The sequence below is a fragment of the Oryctolagus cuniculus genome, chromosome 13 (genome assembly GCF_964237555.1).
Source record: "Oryctolagus cuniculus chromosome 13, mOryCun1.1, whole genome shotgun sequence".
NCBI classification, from domain to species: Eukaryota; Metazoa; Chordata; class Mammalia; order Lagomorpha; family Leporidae; genus Oryctolagus; species Oryctolagus cuniculus.
The window spans coordinates 70,625,702-70,642,801 of NC_091444.1; the positions used below are offsets into that span (position 1 = coordinate 70,625,702).

The following is a 17,100-nucleotide window of genomic DNA, read 5'->3' on the forward strand; positions in this document are numbered from 1 at the left end:
GGCCCAATCCCCTCCCTAAAGCCGTGCCTCTTCATATAATTCTGTAAGCACTCATGGGGACACCGACAGTCATCATCAGGTTGTGTTCTGAACACAGTGGACAACAACAAAAGCTCCAACTAAGGACAGTGCCACAGTCTGGCTGCTCTCCTCCTGGGATTGCACTGGCTCCCGACAACAGGCTACGCTGGACAAGGACACACTGAGAGACAAGGAAACCGCTGGGAAGCTGCTGCACTCGGAGAACAGAAGACCGTGTCTCGGACAAGGGTGGTGGCAGGAAAGAGAGCAAGAACTGCAACGTGTTAGAGGAATCACATTAAGGTAAAAACGCTGAAAGGGGATGAGACAAATTCTGGAGAGAAAGAACTGTGACCTTAACATGCACCGGCTAAATTCAGTGGCCCAACAACTCTCTAGTTCACAGACAGCCCAGGCCACAGGGCTCCACAAAGAGAACAGATTCTGAGTGGGCTGGACGTGGGTCAGCACCCGTCTGAAGGGGGCGTTCAGTAAAAGCAGACGCGTGCTTGTGGCCCTGTGACATTTCCCAGGGAGTGACCAAAGGAGGGCAACAGAACCTGGCCCTCGAGGATCCCTAGGGAAGGAGAAAGTAGGGTGCGGCTCCTGCTGCCCTCCCACATCTCGCTCTCACCCTCCTCTCCACCCCAGGAGGCCAACCTTGGTGGACAGCGACATCCAGGCTCCCCTGTCCCTTGGCCAACGGGAGACACCATCTGAGGAGCAGAGAAGAAAAGGAAGAGAGGCCGGGGTCTCCTTCCTTGCTTTGGTCCACGGCCCCAGCGATGGCAGCTCCCGGCTCCCTCTGGGCAAGCACTGTGCTCCACACCTCACTGGGCTTCTCCCTGGCCCCTTTCACCCAGGGGTGCTGCAAGCCTTGGGTGCTCCAGCAGCCACTGCTGGTTCCCTTCACTCCACCCACGCCCCCGAATCAGCCTTTCTGTCACTGTCTCCTCACTTGAACCATCTCGGAGGAGCTCCCTCTCCTGCTGGGGCTCCGTCTGAACCAGCAGGCACGCCCAGCTGTCCTGAAACACCCCCACCACAGAAACAAGGCAGCCTCAACAAGCAAGTCCTGAACCAGGCGACGTGTTTCCAGGCTGCTGGGTTGACGCCACACGGGCCTAACTATTCCCTACCTCAGAGCCGTCTCATTAAACAGGAGTTACTGCAGGGCTCAAAATAACAACTTATCGCGAACAGTGTGCTAAAGAGGAAACTGTAATAATACCAGGATCAGCTGAAGCTGGCTCACGTTAAAGAGGTGACGTATACCTGGCAAGGGCTGTTCCCAGCACAGTCACGGGGAGCCCGAATTATTTAATAGCAGGATGAGAATATGCCGGCCTCTATTCTCAGCCTTCAGGAACACCCCCAAATCTTCCCGTCATCACCTATGAACTGGGATGACCGATAAACTACGTTTTCTTACTTGGAAGGAATCCTTTCGTCTCACACGTTTGCTCTGTTTTTCAACAAATACTTATCAAGCATCCACTATGCGGCAGGCACTGGGGGTAACCTCAGGGAGCAGGGACCAAGACCCAGTCCTTTAGATAAGAATCTAGGTGAGGCATGAGAGGAATCAACAAGCAATTATAAAAAGAAGCAATAAATGGTTCAGAGCTGAGCACAGGTGCTAGGGGAGTGGCCCCTTACCTAGTGCTCAGGGGAGAACAGGCAGGGCTCCTGGGAATGAAATCTAAACCGGGAGGAGCCCAGAGAGAGGAGCGGTCAGATCAGGCCAAAACAGGTACACCCCCATGTCGAGGAAGAGAGAGAGAGAGAGAGAGAGAGAGAGAGAGGACTTGGCACAGTGCCACGCCAAAGAGGCTGTAAAGGCACGTTGGGAAAGCCCTTAGCGAGACAGAAAGCATGCAGTTTACCACCTAAACCTGGCCATGCTTAAGAACGACGAATGTGCACAGACACAAATCAGAACTGTCCCAGACAAACCAAACATACGGCTAGTCTACGTGATGACACAGGAGGCAGCTGGAACGGTGCAGGTACTCGGAACCACCGCATCGGGGTGTGCAGGCTGCAGCAACCGGAGAAGAGGGCAGGCCTCAAAGGGGGCACCTTGGCAGGGGGCCGGACAGGACAGACCAAGATGCTGCAAGGCCCAAGACACACCCAACCAGAGGCCAACTGAACAATAGGAACCAGTAAGGTTTGTCTAATTTCAAATACCCACCACTTGGGCTCTTCAGCTTAATTTTTTTATTTGAATTTTATTTTATTTCTTTGAAAGGCAGAGCTTCAGAGAGAGAGAGAGAGAGAGAGAGAGAGAGAGAGAGATTGATTTTCCATCCTCTGATTCACTCCCCCAAATGGCTCCAACAGCCAAGGCTGGGCCAGATCAAAGCCAGGAGCCAGGAACTTCTCCTACGCAGGTGCAGGGGCCCAAGGACCTGGGTCATCATCCACTGCTTTCCTTTCCCAAGTGCATTAGCAGAGAACTGGATCAGAAGTGTAGAACTGGGAACTCGAACTGGTGCCCAAGTGGGATGCCAGTGGTGCAGACAGTAGCTTAACCCACTATGCCACAGTGCCAGCTCCCAGAAATGTATCTTATATCCAAATCTGAGCCACCCATGCTGCCATGTCAAGCCGGCTTCGCTCTGGTTGCAGAAAGGGAGATCGAATGTCGCCTTGGAAACATCCACGCACACAGAGCCCAGAGGTCTCAGCACCCATGTGTCATGGGCTGGAATGTGAGGGGCTTTTTTTTAAAAAATATAGTGAGGTGGTCACTCTTACAAGTTTAGATGAGAACCACGGACAGCACAAGAGGAAATCCTCCAAGTCCCAGACGTACTAGAAAGAGGTAGCAAGAGCAACTCACCTTTCCTTCTCTTTGCCATCCTATGCCCACACCCTACCGGGACAGGCATTTGACCCAGGAGTTAAAATGCTTCTTGGGACACCTGCATCCCTTGTTGGAGCACCTGGCTTCAAGGGTAACCCAGCTTCCTGCTGATGTCAACCACTGGAGGCAGCAGGTGATGGCTCACGGAGCTGGGTCCCTGCTACCCACGTTTGAGACACAAAGAGCATCCCAGGCTCCTGGCTTTGACCTGGCCTCAGCTATAACACTGAGGACACTGGGTGGGGGGTAAACCAGCAGACAGGAGTTGTGTGTGTGTGTATGTGTGAGAAGACAAATTTATTAAAATCCTGTGGTTTTTTTAAAAAGATTTATTTATTTACTTCAAAGTCAGAGTTACACAGAGAGAGGAGAGGCAGAGAGAAGAGGTCTTCCATCCCCAATTGGCTGCAATGGCTGAAGCTGTGCCAATCTGAAGCCAGGAGCCAGGAGCTTCCTCCACGTCTCCCACACGGGAGCAGGGGCCCAAGAACTGGGGCCATCTTCCACTGCTTTCAGAGAGCTAAATCAGAAGTGGAGCAGCTGGGACCTGAACAGGCACCCATGAGGGATGCCAGCACAGCAGGCTCAGCCCTACCCACTACGCCACAGTGCCAGCCCCATAAAATCCTGTGTTTTGTAATCTTAAGCACAAGATCCATGTACGTAAGAAGCTCCTCCTTGCAAGTAAATAAATAAATAAATAAATGGCATAGATTTTTACCATCAGAAGCCATTACATAACCCACACACTTCCTAAAGAAAACACACTGGCGAGATATTTCTGTAAGCTAACATACGATTTTCTATTTATCTGGGAGGGCTTTGTCTGCTTTTGTCTCTTCATGGGCAGAAAAGGCATGGAGCTCTCCCCTGGCTCCGGCCTCGTGCTGGGGCAGCAAGCTGGGGCTTGAGGGATGGACTGAGTCACACCCGGGAGCCGCGTCCCGGCATCAGCCCCGTCATTATGTGGGAACGCTCGTGGTCGTGGGCAGCTTCCATCGCAGCAACACGGCTACGTGTTGATCCCTGTGCAATTATCCCATTAGCAACACACGCGGAAGATCAAGAATAACCAGAAAAATGAAAGGCTTCGTTCTTCCTCCCTCCTGTTTTTCCCCCCCTGGAATCCTGAACCCTCCTCCCCAGCGGCCTGATGCATCGCTCAGCTGCACAGAGGAGAGCGCTCTCACACGGGAAAACCTCCAAATAGCGGCAGAAACCATTCCTGAACGCCTGGCCTCCAGGGAACAGGTTCAAAGCTCAGGGGCTTGACAGGAAACCATCAAAAAGAGCGCAGGTGACACGGTCAGCATCAACAGGAGGCCAGTGAAACAAGGCAGGAACCAATTTGAAACAGGCGGCTGCGGTTTGCTGGCACGGCTCACGCCCAGCCCCACCGCGGGCGAGGCCATAGAGGAAATAAGGTTGCAACCAGAGACAAAGGAAGGAAAGTCAACCCCGACATTGACCTTGGAAGTAGCTGCTCGCAATTATCTGGTGAAGCCGCTGTGCGTGGTCATCTCATCTTTGGAGGGAAGATGTCCTAAGCTCTGCCTTCTGTAACTCCAGTCATAAATCTGTCCCATAAATCTGCGCCAGGTGTCTCTTTTATAAACACACTGGACACACCGACCACTGAAAGTGCGGTCTTGAGTCACGCAGGCTACAGTTTAAACCCACCAATGCTGTAAGGGCTAAGGTATGATGCTGATGAACCTGTAAGTATTGCAGGAAACTCGGGATTGTTGCACAGTTCTCAGGAAATGATTCCAGCTGAGCCCGCTGGCGTTAATAAATCGCTCTCCATCCTCCACTGTCTCTGGTGCCTGTTTGAACAAAGGGAGTTTTCCCACCCCTGGTTTCCGTAACAATTTCATGTGTGGGCTGGGAACCACCGCTTTGACCATTAACAAGCACTGAGAGACACCCCTCCCTTCCCTGCTGTGTGCTCAAACAAGGCTGGCCCTTTGAGTTGCAACCTGCAGGAGGCCACTGGAGCCCGGGAACACCCAAAGTGTGCCCCAGAGGAAGAGAACTCTTATCCATAACAGAAAAGGGTATCGACAGTGTGGACGGAAGGTGGTTTCTTCCTGACAGAAGCCTTTTTGTCCCAGATCACCTGGCCCACCCCCTGCTTCATCAGCTTCATGAAAACACTCACATGGGAAAAACAGCATTAGAAGCTCTGGTAAACTGCTCTTATTATGTGGCCAAACTCCCCACGCTTTGCAAAAACATAACCCAGAGATGCTACACTTGTGCCCGCAACCATGCCAAACAGCGGCCCTCCCAGCTGCCAGGAATACAAGAAAACCGGACAAAGCCTGTTTGAAGACCCAGAGGTAGGCTTTGCTGACCTACTGCCCAGCAGGGGCCATGGACACCTGCTGGGTACTGCCTGTACCTCGGGCTGGGTGGAGGCACTCACTCCCCACCGGAACTGGGAGAGCCAGAGATGTTAGAGGGTTCTGCCGACTGAGATTTTACCCAGGCATCGGACGCCTCCCTCGGCTGGGTCAGATAATGGGCCTGCTTCATGGCTGAGGTCACACAGCACGGGCAAAGGCCGTACCAATGGAATCGAACTTACATACAGCTTCCTGGTCTCGGAGGTCAGGGGAAGCTGAGCGCATGAACCGGAGCCTGAAACACGCCATGAGAAAGTTGTCAGGAGGCCCAATTACCCTGGACTTCAGTACTGCTTCCAGCTCTCCGCAGAGGGAGATGCTCACCGCAGACAGGAACCAAGCTCTCAGCTATGAGATTCTGTCTGGCAGGCCCCTCCCCTTATAAAGATTCCCGGAGACAGGAGAAAACTGGAAAATTTAGAAACCCATGCCCAGCTACAGCTCCTGGCCACAACAGCCCAGTTACCCCAGTGGGTGTTACACTTCCCATTGCCCCTAAGTAATCCAGTGCACCCTCACGGGCCAGGAGACCTCGTATGGGGAAAAGACTGGCACAGGGCACCCCTTAGGCACACAGGAAGGGAGCCTACCCTGTGCTTCTAACCACTCCCACAGCCTTAAAGGTACAGACGCCTGGGGGCATTAGTGTCCAGTAAAGGCTGCTGCCAAGTGGACAGTGACCGCAGATCCCGAAAACCCCTCAGAGTCACCCTCTGAGCCCACTGCCCTGCTGTGACCACACCGGAAGCTGGTCAATCCACACATGGCTGAGGCTTGAGGAACATACAGCCCTGCTCCAGTCTCACACCTGGGAGCCGACGGGTCAGCACACAGCGGAAGCCTGGAAAATTCAACAGGGGACACCTAGGAATCAGGGGCACCATGTCACCCTATTCCATTTAGACTAATGATAATATTGACCTTGCTGCTGTCAGTAGGTCTGACAGAGACGGCTCCGAGAAACTGGAGCCAGTTCCAAAGGGTTGCACCAGCCATGTCTTATACAATGGGTCTGTTCAGAGGAATTTTTCTGTATCTTATAGCAGCCTATGCTGCTTACCCCGAAAGGTTTCTAAATGCGTTACCAACAAAGTGGGGACCAAGCCAATGGGTGAGTTAGCAAACAGCCACTGCGAACCTTGGCTTTCCTCACTCCCCAAATGTACTTTGCCCCCAAAAACCAAACTCTTCCCACACTGGTAGCTGAGCAGGCCCGAATAAAGACAGCTATGCAGCTCACACCCTTCTAGTCCTCTGGGAACGGCGGCTGGGGTGGGGACTGGCATAGGAGGAACTGTTTCATCACCCACCTTCTGCAACAAGTTATCCAGAGGCCGGTCAAAGGATGCAGCAGAGCTGTGAAGTCACTGGCGGCTCCCCCAGGTCACCCAGACTCCTCAGCAGCCATGGTGCTGCAGCACAGGATGGGACGTGACCTACTCACTGCAGACAAGGGGGGAATCCGCCTTTTCTTAAATAAAGAGTGCTGTTTCTACGTCAACAGGTCAGGAGTAGTCACAGATATACCTGGTAGTAATTATGAAAGCAAATGTTATCACTCATAATAAAATCATCAAATGTTCATTAATTTGAAGTAGATCATCAAGACACAAAATTAAGAGACTACTACCTCTACTTTTAAAAGTTTAAAAGAGGCTGGCGCCGTGGCTCCTAGGCTAATCCTCCGCCTGCAGCACTGGCACTCCGAGTTCTGGTCCCAGTTGGGGCGCCGGATTCTGTCCCGGTTGCCCCTCTTCCAGGCCAGCTCTCTGCTGTGGCCTGGGAGTGCAGTGGAGGATGGCCCAAGTCCTTGGGCCCTGCACCCGCATGGGAGACCAGGATAAGCACCTGGCTCCTGGCTTCGGATTGGCACAGCGCACCAGCTGTAGCAGCCATCTGGGGGGTGAAACAACGGAAGGAAGACCTTTCTCTCTGTCTCTCTGTTTCTCTCACTGTCTAACTCTGCCTGTCAAAAAAAAAAAAGTTTAAAATATATGATTTTTCACTAAGGTTGATAAAAAGCACTCTGAGGCTTTCAGCATTGTAGCACAGCAAGGTAAAGGTGCCACCTGAAACACCAGCTTCCCGTACCAGAGCTCTGGTTCACAGTCCTGACTGCTCCACTTCCGATCCAGCTCCTTGCTAATGTGCCTGGGAAAGCAGCAGAGGATGGCCCAAGTCCTCGGACCCCTGCCATGCACACAGGAGAACAGTATGGAATTCCAGGCTCTTGGCTTCCACTTGAACCAGCCCTGGCTGTTGCAGCCATTCAGGGAGTGAACCAGCAGATGGAAGATCTCTCTCCCCAATCCTCTCCTCCTCTCTGTCACTCTCCCCTTCAAACACATAAGTAAATCCTCAAGAGAAAGTGAGAGGGAGAGAGAGAGAGAGTGAGAGAGAGAGAGAGAGAAACTCTACTCAATTCTTTATTGCTTACTAAAAATTTTCTAAACTTAATTTAGTTATTGAAGTAACTATGAAAGCAGGATCTACCCAGAGTTGAGCTCCTGGCAGGAACAGCTAGAGTGGCCATTGTTGATTTACAAAAGGAACCTTAAAAGAATGCCCAGCACATACAATGAGAGCCCAGAGAAGCTGACAAACCAGTTCTTCCAATCTCAGTATTTTCTGCAATCTAGAAATAATAGGAATGCTATTTTTGCTTTTTGGGGTGTGTGTGTGTGTGTGTGTGTTCTCCTTTGATCCAAGACTGATTCACTTTCTGGCTGCATTCAGAATTCTCTGAGTCCCAAAGGGGAGTTATCTGTGCAGCATTTTACACCCTAAGAAAACCATGCATCTGACCCATTCCTAACATGTGCTCTGCGTGTTGGAAAAGTCAGGAATAGGACTTGGCTCTGGCTAAGCGGTGGCTTTTCCCATTTTGCATGGTAACTTGGAAAATGTTGCTTCCCAACACTGGAAAACGTTACCGCCCTAAGTCAGGAGGCGCTGGGATCACCCAGTTCTATTTCTAGAACTTCCAGGCAGTGGCCTCGGGCTCCCTGCTTCACCTCACTGAGTTTTCTCAATTTTTGCCTTTTACTGATTTTTCAAAACAAGACAAAAAGCATCAGGCAGGAGGTGAAGTGGCACAGCGCACCCTCAGCGGAAGGCTTTCTCCTCCAGTGACCCTGAGGGACATCCCTGAGTGGGGAGAGACATGCTTCTCCATCTCCCATGCACGCCAGGGCCTTCGCTCAGCTGAGTAAGCGAGTGTTGTCACGTAGCGACTTCATTTGTTTGGAACGTTTTAAAAGGTTTCATTTAGACTATCAAATCAGAAAACCTTTTTCAAATTTTTTTTTATTTGAGAGACAGAGAACTTCCCCATCCACTGGTTTGTTCCCTCAATGAGTACAGTGACCAGGGTGGGACTGGGGCTGAAGCCCAGAGCCTGGAATGCAACCCAGTCTCCCACAGGGGTGGCAGGAACCGAGTTACCTGAGCCGTCACCACTGCCTCCCAGGGTCTGCCTGAGCAGGAAGCTGGAGTCAGGAGCTGGGAAATGAACCACAGGCACTCTGATTTGCAAGGTGGGCACCTTAACCACTACGCTAAACACCTGTCCCCCTGCAAAGCAACGTTTTTAATGGGAATCTTTGAGAAGGCTGTGATAGGACAGAAACTCCCACACATCTGCTGTAGGACTGCAAATTACTAAATACCTTTCTGAGAGCCAATTATGACATCATACTATCACTTAAAATAAATACAGATCCATTAATATAATCCCGTTATCAGAATCTAATACAAGAAAATTATCAATATTGTGAAGGGAGATCTATGCACAAGGATATGCACCCTATAAGTTACTCATAATAGAAACAATGGAAATAAGCCAAATGAAAGAATGAATAAAGAATCAAGGCACATCCAGATAGTGAGACATTAAGATGCCAATTTTAAAAGCCTATTTGCTGGGTGGGACACTCACATCTCACATCAGAGTGGCTGCTTTTAAGTCCCAGATCCATTCCAGTTCCGGCTTTCTCCTAATGCAAGCCCTGGGAGGCAGCGGGTTCCAGCTCAAGTACTTGGGTCTCTGACACCCATGTGGGAGATCCAGACTATGTTTTTACTACCTGCTCCAGCCCCAGAGGAGTCAACCAGTAGATGGGAGATCTCTCTCTTTCCCTCTCTCTCTCCCACCCCCCTTTTCAAATAGAATAAAAATGGTTTAAAAAGCATAGCAGCAGAGGCTGCCATTGTGGCACAGGGGGTTAAGTTGCTACATGCAGTGCCAGCATCCCATGTAGGAGTTTCAGTTCGAGCTCCATTTGCACCACTTCTCGTCTGGATCTCCCTGCTAATGCACCTGGGGAGGCAGAGGATGATGGCCCATGCGCCTGGATCCCTGCCACCCACATGGGAGACCAGGCTGGAATTCCAGGCTTTTAACTGTGCCTAGACTTGGCCATTATCTCTCCCTCTCCTTTCAAATAAATAAATTTTCTAAAACATAATAATGAAGTATAGTTGCATGCAGCTATGCAATTCATGGTAAGTCACTCTGGATACTATGTTGCTGGAAAAACTGCAGGGGTAAAATTCTCGATCAAGGGTGAAGTGGGGATTAGTCAGGAAGAACAGCAGTCCTGTTGGATGATTGGGTAACAATACAGACCCCACCCCTACTAAGCAGGTCCACCCCTATCTCCGAGGAGCCAGCAGCTCAACTGTGGAGGTGCCCTGTGCTCTGCCTCACCTGACCCACCACAGGGACAGCCCCAGCGGGCAAGCGCCTGCTCTCAACATGAGTATGGACACTGAGCTCTGTGCGCTACTCGGATACCCTGGGATGCTGCTTCGGCAGGCAGAGATCATCTGTAAGATGCTTTCACGTCCATGCGACCAGCTGCACACCTGCCCCCAGGCCCTCATTTCTGAAGGGAGCAGGGGGCTCGGATGGAATGCACTCAGCTGAACCCCACAGGTTCCCAGGCCGACAGCCCGCGGCAAAGCCTTCCTCCCCCACCGCAGCCTGGGCCGCAGGGGCCGCCCTCTGTGGAGCCGTCAATCCCCATGGCTCAATGCCATCCTCAATAACCACCACCGCTTCCCTGCTCTGCGAGGGACCCCGCCTCTGTTTTCTTTTTCTGGAACCTGTTTTCTCTGGCACCAAGGCACCCCCCAGACTCCTGGCTCTCTTCAAAGACGTGACACTGAAACCTGGGTCAAACTCCTCTATACCCATACAGTGTTAGTGCTGCGCTGTTCTCTTTCTCCTTCCCTCTCTCCCTCTTGCGCATACTCGCCTGTGTGTGCACGTGCACGCGCACACACACACACAGAATGGAGAAAAACTCAGGTCATCTGGCCCACTGCATCACTCTTTTAGGCAATAATGATCCTTATAAGAGTATCTGACATTTGTAAAGTAATCAGATGCCAGGTATAGTGCTAGGTTCTTTTTTTTTTTTTTTTTTTTGACAGGCAGAGTGGACAGCGAGAGAGAGAGACAGAGAGAAAGGTCTTCCATTGCTGTTGGTTCACCCTCCAATGGCCGCCGCGGCCCGGCCGGCGCGCTGCGGCCGGCGCACCGCGCTGATCCGATGGCAGGAGCCAGGAGCCAGGTGCTTTTCTTGGTCTCCCATGGGGTGCAGGGCCCAAGCACCTGGGCCATCCTCCACTGCACTCCCGGGCCACAGCAGAGAGCTGGCCTGGAAGAGGGGCAACCGGGACAGAATCCGGCGCCCCGACCGGGACTAGAACCCGGTGTGCCGGCGCCGCTAGGCGGAGGATTAGCCTAGTGAGCCGCGGCGCCGGCCTAGTGCTAGGTTCTTTTCATGGGTTGTCCTATGAGACCAGCTCTTTACTGTCCTGATTTCACAGATGGGGAAAAAAGAGGCTCCAGGGGCTTCAGGAACTTGCCCCAAGTGCCACAACTAAACCGGGACTCAGACCCAAGAGCCCCAGTGACATGAGCGAGAGTCCACGAGCACCCACAGCCTGCAGCAGCCCCAGCACCAGGAGCCTTTTAGGGAGTTCACCAACAAACCACTCGGACACACCCAAAAGAAGGCTCATTTCTGGCGGAACATCCAGAGAGAGCCGGGAGCAAGGAGAAGCAGCCCAGGAACAGGGTCAGCTGGACCGACACGGAAAGCAAAGGGAGGGAGCCAGAGCCAGGAGACAGGACCTGCAGGCGAACCTGAATTCCACTCACGCTGGAACCACTGAGCAGTGGAGCCGGCAAATGGTTTCCAGTTCTTGCCACAGACAGGTACTAACAAGAACCTCTCACGGGGCCCGAGGAGATCCCTGGGCGACAGCGATCCTGCAGCTCCCCCAGCGCGCAGCCTGTGGGGCCGCTCCACACGCCCCCCTGCAGCAGAGGCGAAGCCGAAGCCGGAGCAGGGAGCCCTGAGTCATCCGACCCCTCCTCCTCCCCAGTGCCACGCTCTTCTTCCTTCTCTGAATTTTCTGTGCAACCAGCAATCAAGACAGGAAAAACAAGCAAAGTCTTCCACACTGACAAAATGCTGATTTGTCTCTTCTATTAATAATACAAACTCTCAGAAAGGCAAATGGCGCTACATGAATAATTCCAAAGGAAGTGAAATCCAAACTCAACGTTTACATCTGACATTTCCAGAAACCTCTCTGTTAATATAGTTAACACTGATTTTTTTTAAAGATGTATTTATTTATTTGAAAGGCAGAGTTGGGCGAGGGGAGAGGGGAGGATGGCTTCCATCTGCTGGCACACATCCCAAATGTCCACATCAGCCAGGGCTGGGCCAGAACACGGCCAGGAGCCAAGAATTCCATCTGGGTCTCCCACGTGGGTGGCAGGAGCCCAAGCACTTGGGCCATCTTCTGTTGCAATCCCAGGCACATTAGCAAGCAGCTGGACTGGAAGTGGAGCAGCCTGAGACAGATTACTGATGTCTTAACAAAGGTACTAACAGGTCTCTTCTAAGGATGCAGACACTAAAGAAATCAATGAACTGTAAATGGTAAAAACTTCATTCTGCTGCACACAGCGAGCCTTAGCACAAGAACAGCCACAATCCTATGTTCATGAATCCTTTTACTCCATAAGTCAATTGCCTTCATTTTTAAAAGAAGACAAAATGACCATGATTTTAATCATCTGTTTCAAAGAAGGAAGCTATTTCTTAGAGCTGACTTTGGAATAATGATGCCAAATGTATAGAAGTAAAACCCTGAAAAGTAGCTATGTGGGAGAAACAAATTTCTAGAAAATATAAATACAGACAGAAATGTCCCATCACCAACAGAGACTCCATGATGCCAAAGAAATGGCTAGGAGATGTTCTAAGGAGCTTCAGTTTTGAAAAGAAAAGTCATGTCAATTTCATGTGACACCAACAGACCAGGAAAGCTCTGGGGAGATGCGCAACAATCCTTAAAAACAGGGAGGCTCATAAACAAACAAAGGCAATTCTCACTGTCAGAACACACCAAGGAAAATCTATAAACTAAAGAAGGCTTAGCTCAGTCCCCCCCCCCTCAGCAATGTGATGCAATAGGTTAATCCTCCATCTGTGGGGACAGCACTGTGGCATAGCTGGATAAAGCCCTAGCCAGCAGCACTGGCATCCCATTTGGACACCAGTTCAAGTCCCGGCTGCTTCTCTTCTGATCCAGCTCTCTGCTATGGCCTGGGATAGCAGTGGAAGATGGCCCAAGTGCTTGGGCCCCTGCATCTGCATGGGAGACCTGAAAGAAGTTCCTGGCTTCAGATTGGCTCAGCTCAAGCTGTTGTGGCCATTTGGGGAGTAAACCAGCAAATGGAAGACCTTTGTCTCTGTCTCTCCCTCTCACTACTATGACTCTACCTCTCAAATAAATAAAATCTTTAAAAAATTTTTTCCAAATTTTCTTCTCCCAGAAGAGACACTGACTCTGCATCATCCATCAAGAAGGCTCTTTAAAACAATCTCAGATAAAACTCTGCCTCCACAGGCAAATCCCAATGGAAGCCTGAAACCACCAATGAACCAAGAAATCAAGGCAAAGAGGAGACACTATGAAAGAGATGGAGGATTTCTCAAGGAAAGCATCCAGAGCCAAGTTCAAGGGAAATGGTGGCTGCATTTTCTTTAACCCTTCACCTAAAATATTCCAAAACAACGATGAAACCTCATTCCAGAAAGGAGCCTGCAAAGTAGGATTACTGTTAGATTCGCTCAAATAGCGGAGCTTGAGAAAAACCCCACAAAGCTTGAAAAACGCGGAATGTTTGTACAAAACATCCATCTCCCGCTGACTGTGAGATAACGAGGCCCCACAGACAACAACAGATCAAAAACTCAAGCGAGGATCCTCACAGCCAACCGCTCTCCCCAGCTCTCTCTGAAACCACAGAGGAGAAAGATGATTTCAGAGATAAGACATGTCACAACCAATATGCCTGCTGTACCCGAGCTGCTACCTTCTGCATACTAGGGGTGCATTGCAAGACATGCGGATTTGCAAAACAGAAAGTTTACCAAACCTGTCAAACAGTTAGGACGCAGCCAAATTCATTAACAAGTCCTCCTACTTCACCACCCCATCCCCCTGACCTCCTGTTTCAAGGGAGGCATTTTTAAAGTTAAAGAACTGAACCATACACTTATTAGATTATGGTTCTCAGAACATCTGCTTTCACAGGGCTATACACTTTTTCCCAGAAAGCAAGGAACTAGAGTACAGCTGCCAATTCTTCATTTTTCAAACTACCCTATTAGCTCCACCACTTTCTGAAAGCAACACCGCCTGATCAGAAAATAGGAAAGACACAATTTCAAGAGAAAAAGACAGATAATCCCTTCCACTTAATACACCTGGATTTCTGAGAACGAGAGAACCTCATTTTTCTCATTTCACTACACACCAGTGGAAATTCTGTCATGAGTCTGCTTGAAGAAAAAGTGGCTCTCGAAGTGTGGGCCTGGGGCCAGCAGCATCAGTATCACCTGGGAACGCATCAGAAACGCGTATCCACAAGGCCCAAGCGACTCTGGAGCAAAGCTCAGAGATTTACGTTTCAACAAGTCCTACAGATGGGTGATTCTGATGCAGGCTACATTTGAAACCCACTGGTAGAAAGCAGATGGATTTCAGAACTCAAAGAAGACAGGGCAGCCTGATTCAAAGCTGGGAACTCCAGCCTCTGAGAATGTAATGAACATATATTTGCCAAACACACCATGGCAACATTTTGGTCTCTGATATATGAAACAACTATGGAGCGGAATATTTAAAATCGGAACCATCCCAAATCCAGGGATTTGAGATACATCAACATCAGCAAATGATCAGAAGTTTCTCCTTTGCACATCTCTGTGTTCTTCTATCCTGGGGACTCATCATTGTCATCACCATCCTCACTGCCATCAGTGTTACCATCTTCATCACTACCATCCTCATCATCACCACGCTCATTGCCATCAGCACCATCACTATCACCACCATTACCATCATCATTATCATCATCACTGCCATCGCCATCACCACCATCACCATCATCCTCACCATCACAATCCCCATCACCAACCACCATCACCATCGCCATCATCATGACCATCACCATGTGTTGCTGTGGACTTGTTCTGAGGAGGAGCGTGGTAGGGGCAAGAAGCACAGAGTCACCACACAGACCCCGGGAGTCAGGTGAAAGCGGGCCAGATGTGAGCAGCCCGAAGACTCGTTTATTGCCGTTGGTACAGCAGCTTAAATAGCCGAGGCAGCCAATCTGGTCAAGGGGTGGTTTATGTCCTAACCAATCACAACCTGTTGCCAGGCAGTATCTGAAGCCATCCAATCACAGCCTGTTGCCAGGCAATTTCTGTTGCCAGCAGCCATGTTGGCATGGCCTTCTCAGTCCACACAACCATAAGCCTACAACACACTGCTCAGGAAAGGGAAGGGGGCTTGCCTTCTATTAAATGCTCCATTCTCCCAAGACCCACACGCAGGTCCCAGAGCCTACTGCTGTGAAAACAACCAGAGCACATGAACAAGGATGGATTCTGAGCCCCAGCATGAGAAAGACATTCAGAAACTCTTCCCAGGGGCTAAAGGAAGCGGAGAGAACCAAACACAGAGGAGCAGGTGATTCATCGAAGAGCAGGTAGGGGAGAAGAAAAGGTGGCTGGAAAATCTAGTGCCCAACACCCCCACTTCACCAGGGCCCATCCTTGTCAGGCTCCCCCAGGCATCGGCGATGACTAACAATGGCTTTACTTTTAACAGAACCTGCTTCCACTTTTCTTTCCCCAGCAGGCTGGAGCTGGCTGGGTAAAGCACAGTCACCAGCTTCCCCGCTGCTGGCCCCATCCAGAGCCACCAATGCCGCCATCTCACACTTAAAATGAGGTCCCAGGAAATGCCAGATGAGGACTGTCATGGGGGGGAACACGTCTGTGTTACGTGAGCCCTGGCCATCATTCTTTCACTTCATTTCTCTGAACGACTGTCACCTGAGATACCAGCTCATTGTAACAGACCCAAAGTTCAAGTAACTGACCAAAAGACATCAGGAATAGATGATTTATCCTCTGTTTGGAGCCATTCCTCAGATTCCTGATTTTGTAAGTATTATCAATGATATGAGCCTAATAAATCAGGTAGAAGAACATCACTCCAAACTAGAATTCATTTGCAATATATTTCTACTGTAAAACTCATACTTTTTTTTTTTTCCATTTGCAGGAGATCAATGAAGTCTGAACACAGCGGCAACTCATTAAAGCACTTGCCACACACTCCTGCCATCTCCCATCCTCATGCTCCCACCTAAACCTAATGCTGGTCGCCTTGACTGCGGGAACCTGCAGAGAAATCAGGTACCTGCTTCTGCTAGGCTATGCAAGACAGGAATCGCAGTATGGATTCACATCATGTAAGCAGGAACTCAAAGGTAAAGTTTAAATTCTTTTCTTATCAAAAGCTGAGAACGTCTGAGCTCAGGATCTTGGCATTCTGCCAGTGCTCAGATACGCCGGTGGACTAAGAAAACAAGACATGAAGGGCTGGCTGAGGTCATCTCATCCCAGGGAGAATTACTTGGCTCCCAGACAGGCCCAGGTACTCCACAAGCCAATGTGCAGTGATAAGCAAAGCCCCAAGAGGTGGCCTCCGAGTTTAATAAATGACTGAGACACAGTGGCTTTTGGAGAGATGGGATCTACGAGGCCAGGGAGGAGACAGGCTCACCAGGCACATTCTAGAAATGTCACAGGCACAGGGGCTCACCACAACAAATCATTATACCCTACAGCCTTTGGCAATGGACACAAATTCAAGAAGAGCGAGAACACAGGAAAAAATCTGCAGAGATTGGCTAAAAATAATCAATAACATTTGGAGGACAGAGCCAAGAGCATCTTTCAAGATAAAGCTGAGGGTCAACAAAGCTCAGATTGTACCTACTGTGTGTCCCTCTAGCCAGGAGAAAATTAGTATCTGTTGTCAGATGCATCACAAACTCACTCTACTGCCTTATCACACTGGATGCATCCCCCGTTAACCTATGAAACAAGCAACAAGAAATTATCAATTCACTTTGCTAGGAAGCAGCCTTCCAGAGAAGTATTCTTCCCTTTGCGGATCGCTTCATCCCAAGGAGACACATCACACCGTACGGATAATATGTAGCTTCAGTGAGATTGGCTTTTCCCTTAAACACCTTTGGGGTGAGGGGTACAGTGAAATATTCTAAGTCCCAGAAATCCTACCCCTATCTCCATGTTATCTTCCCAGATAAGTTCACCAACTGGAGAAGCCCATTTATAAGACACAGAGAAATACACACCTTCAAAAAAACACACCTAGTAACACACA

At 50.1% G+C, this 17,100-nt stretch overlaps 1 protein-coding gene and 1 long non-coding RNA gene across 8 annotated transcripts in view; both read right to left on the reverse strand.

The window, feature by feature from the left end:
- Positions 1–17,100, reverse strand: part of CAMK1D (calcium/calmodulin dependent protein kinase ID) — a 464,674-nt gene that overhangs the window by 396,739 nt on the left and 50,835 nt on the right. The window contains exon 1 of one of the 6 annotated variants that reach the window (XM_070055708.1): positions 11,456–12,381. The exons of 3 other annotated variants lie outside the window; for them this stretch is intronic. The gene's annotated coding sequence lies outside the window, so the exon portion shown is untranslated. Of the gene's footprint in view, positions 1–6,611; positions 6,914–11,455; positions 12,382–17,100 lie in introns of those variants that run through there. 2 more of the 6 variants (XM_070055706.1, XM_070055705.1) reach the window with 2 other exon arrangements.
- The window catches only part of LOC138845003 (uncharacterized), a 113,216-nt gene that overhangs the window by 46,367 nt on the left and 49,749 nt on the right, over positions 1–17,100 (reverse strand). The window contains exon 1 of one of the 2 annotated variants that reach the window (XR_011381567.1): positions 682–6,605. The exons of the other annotated variant lie outside the window; for it this stretch is intronic. This is a non-coding gene — a long non-coding RNA (uncharacterized lncRNA). Of the gene's footprint in view, positions 1–681; positions 6,606–17,100 lie in introns of those variants that run through there. 2 annotated transcript variants of the gene reach the window in all.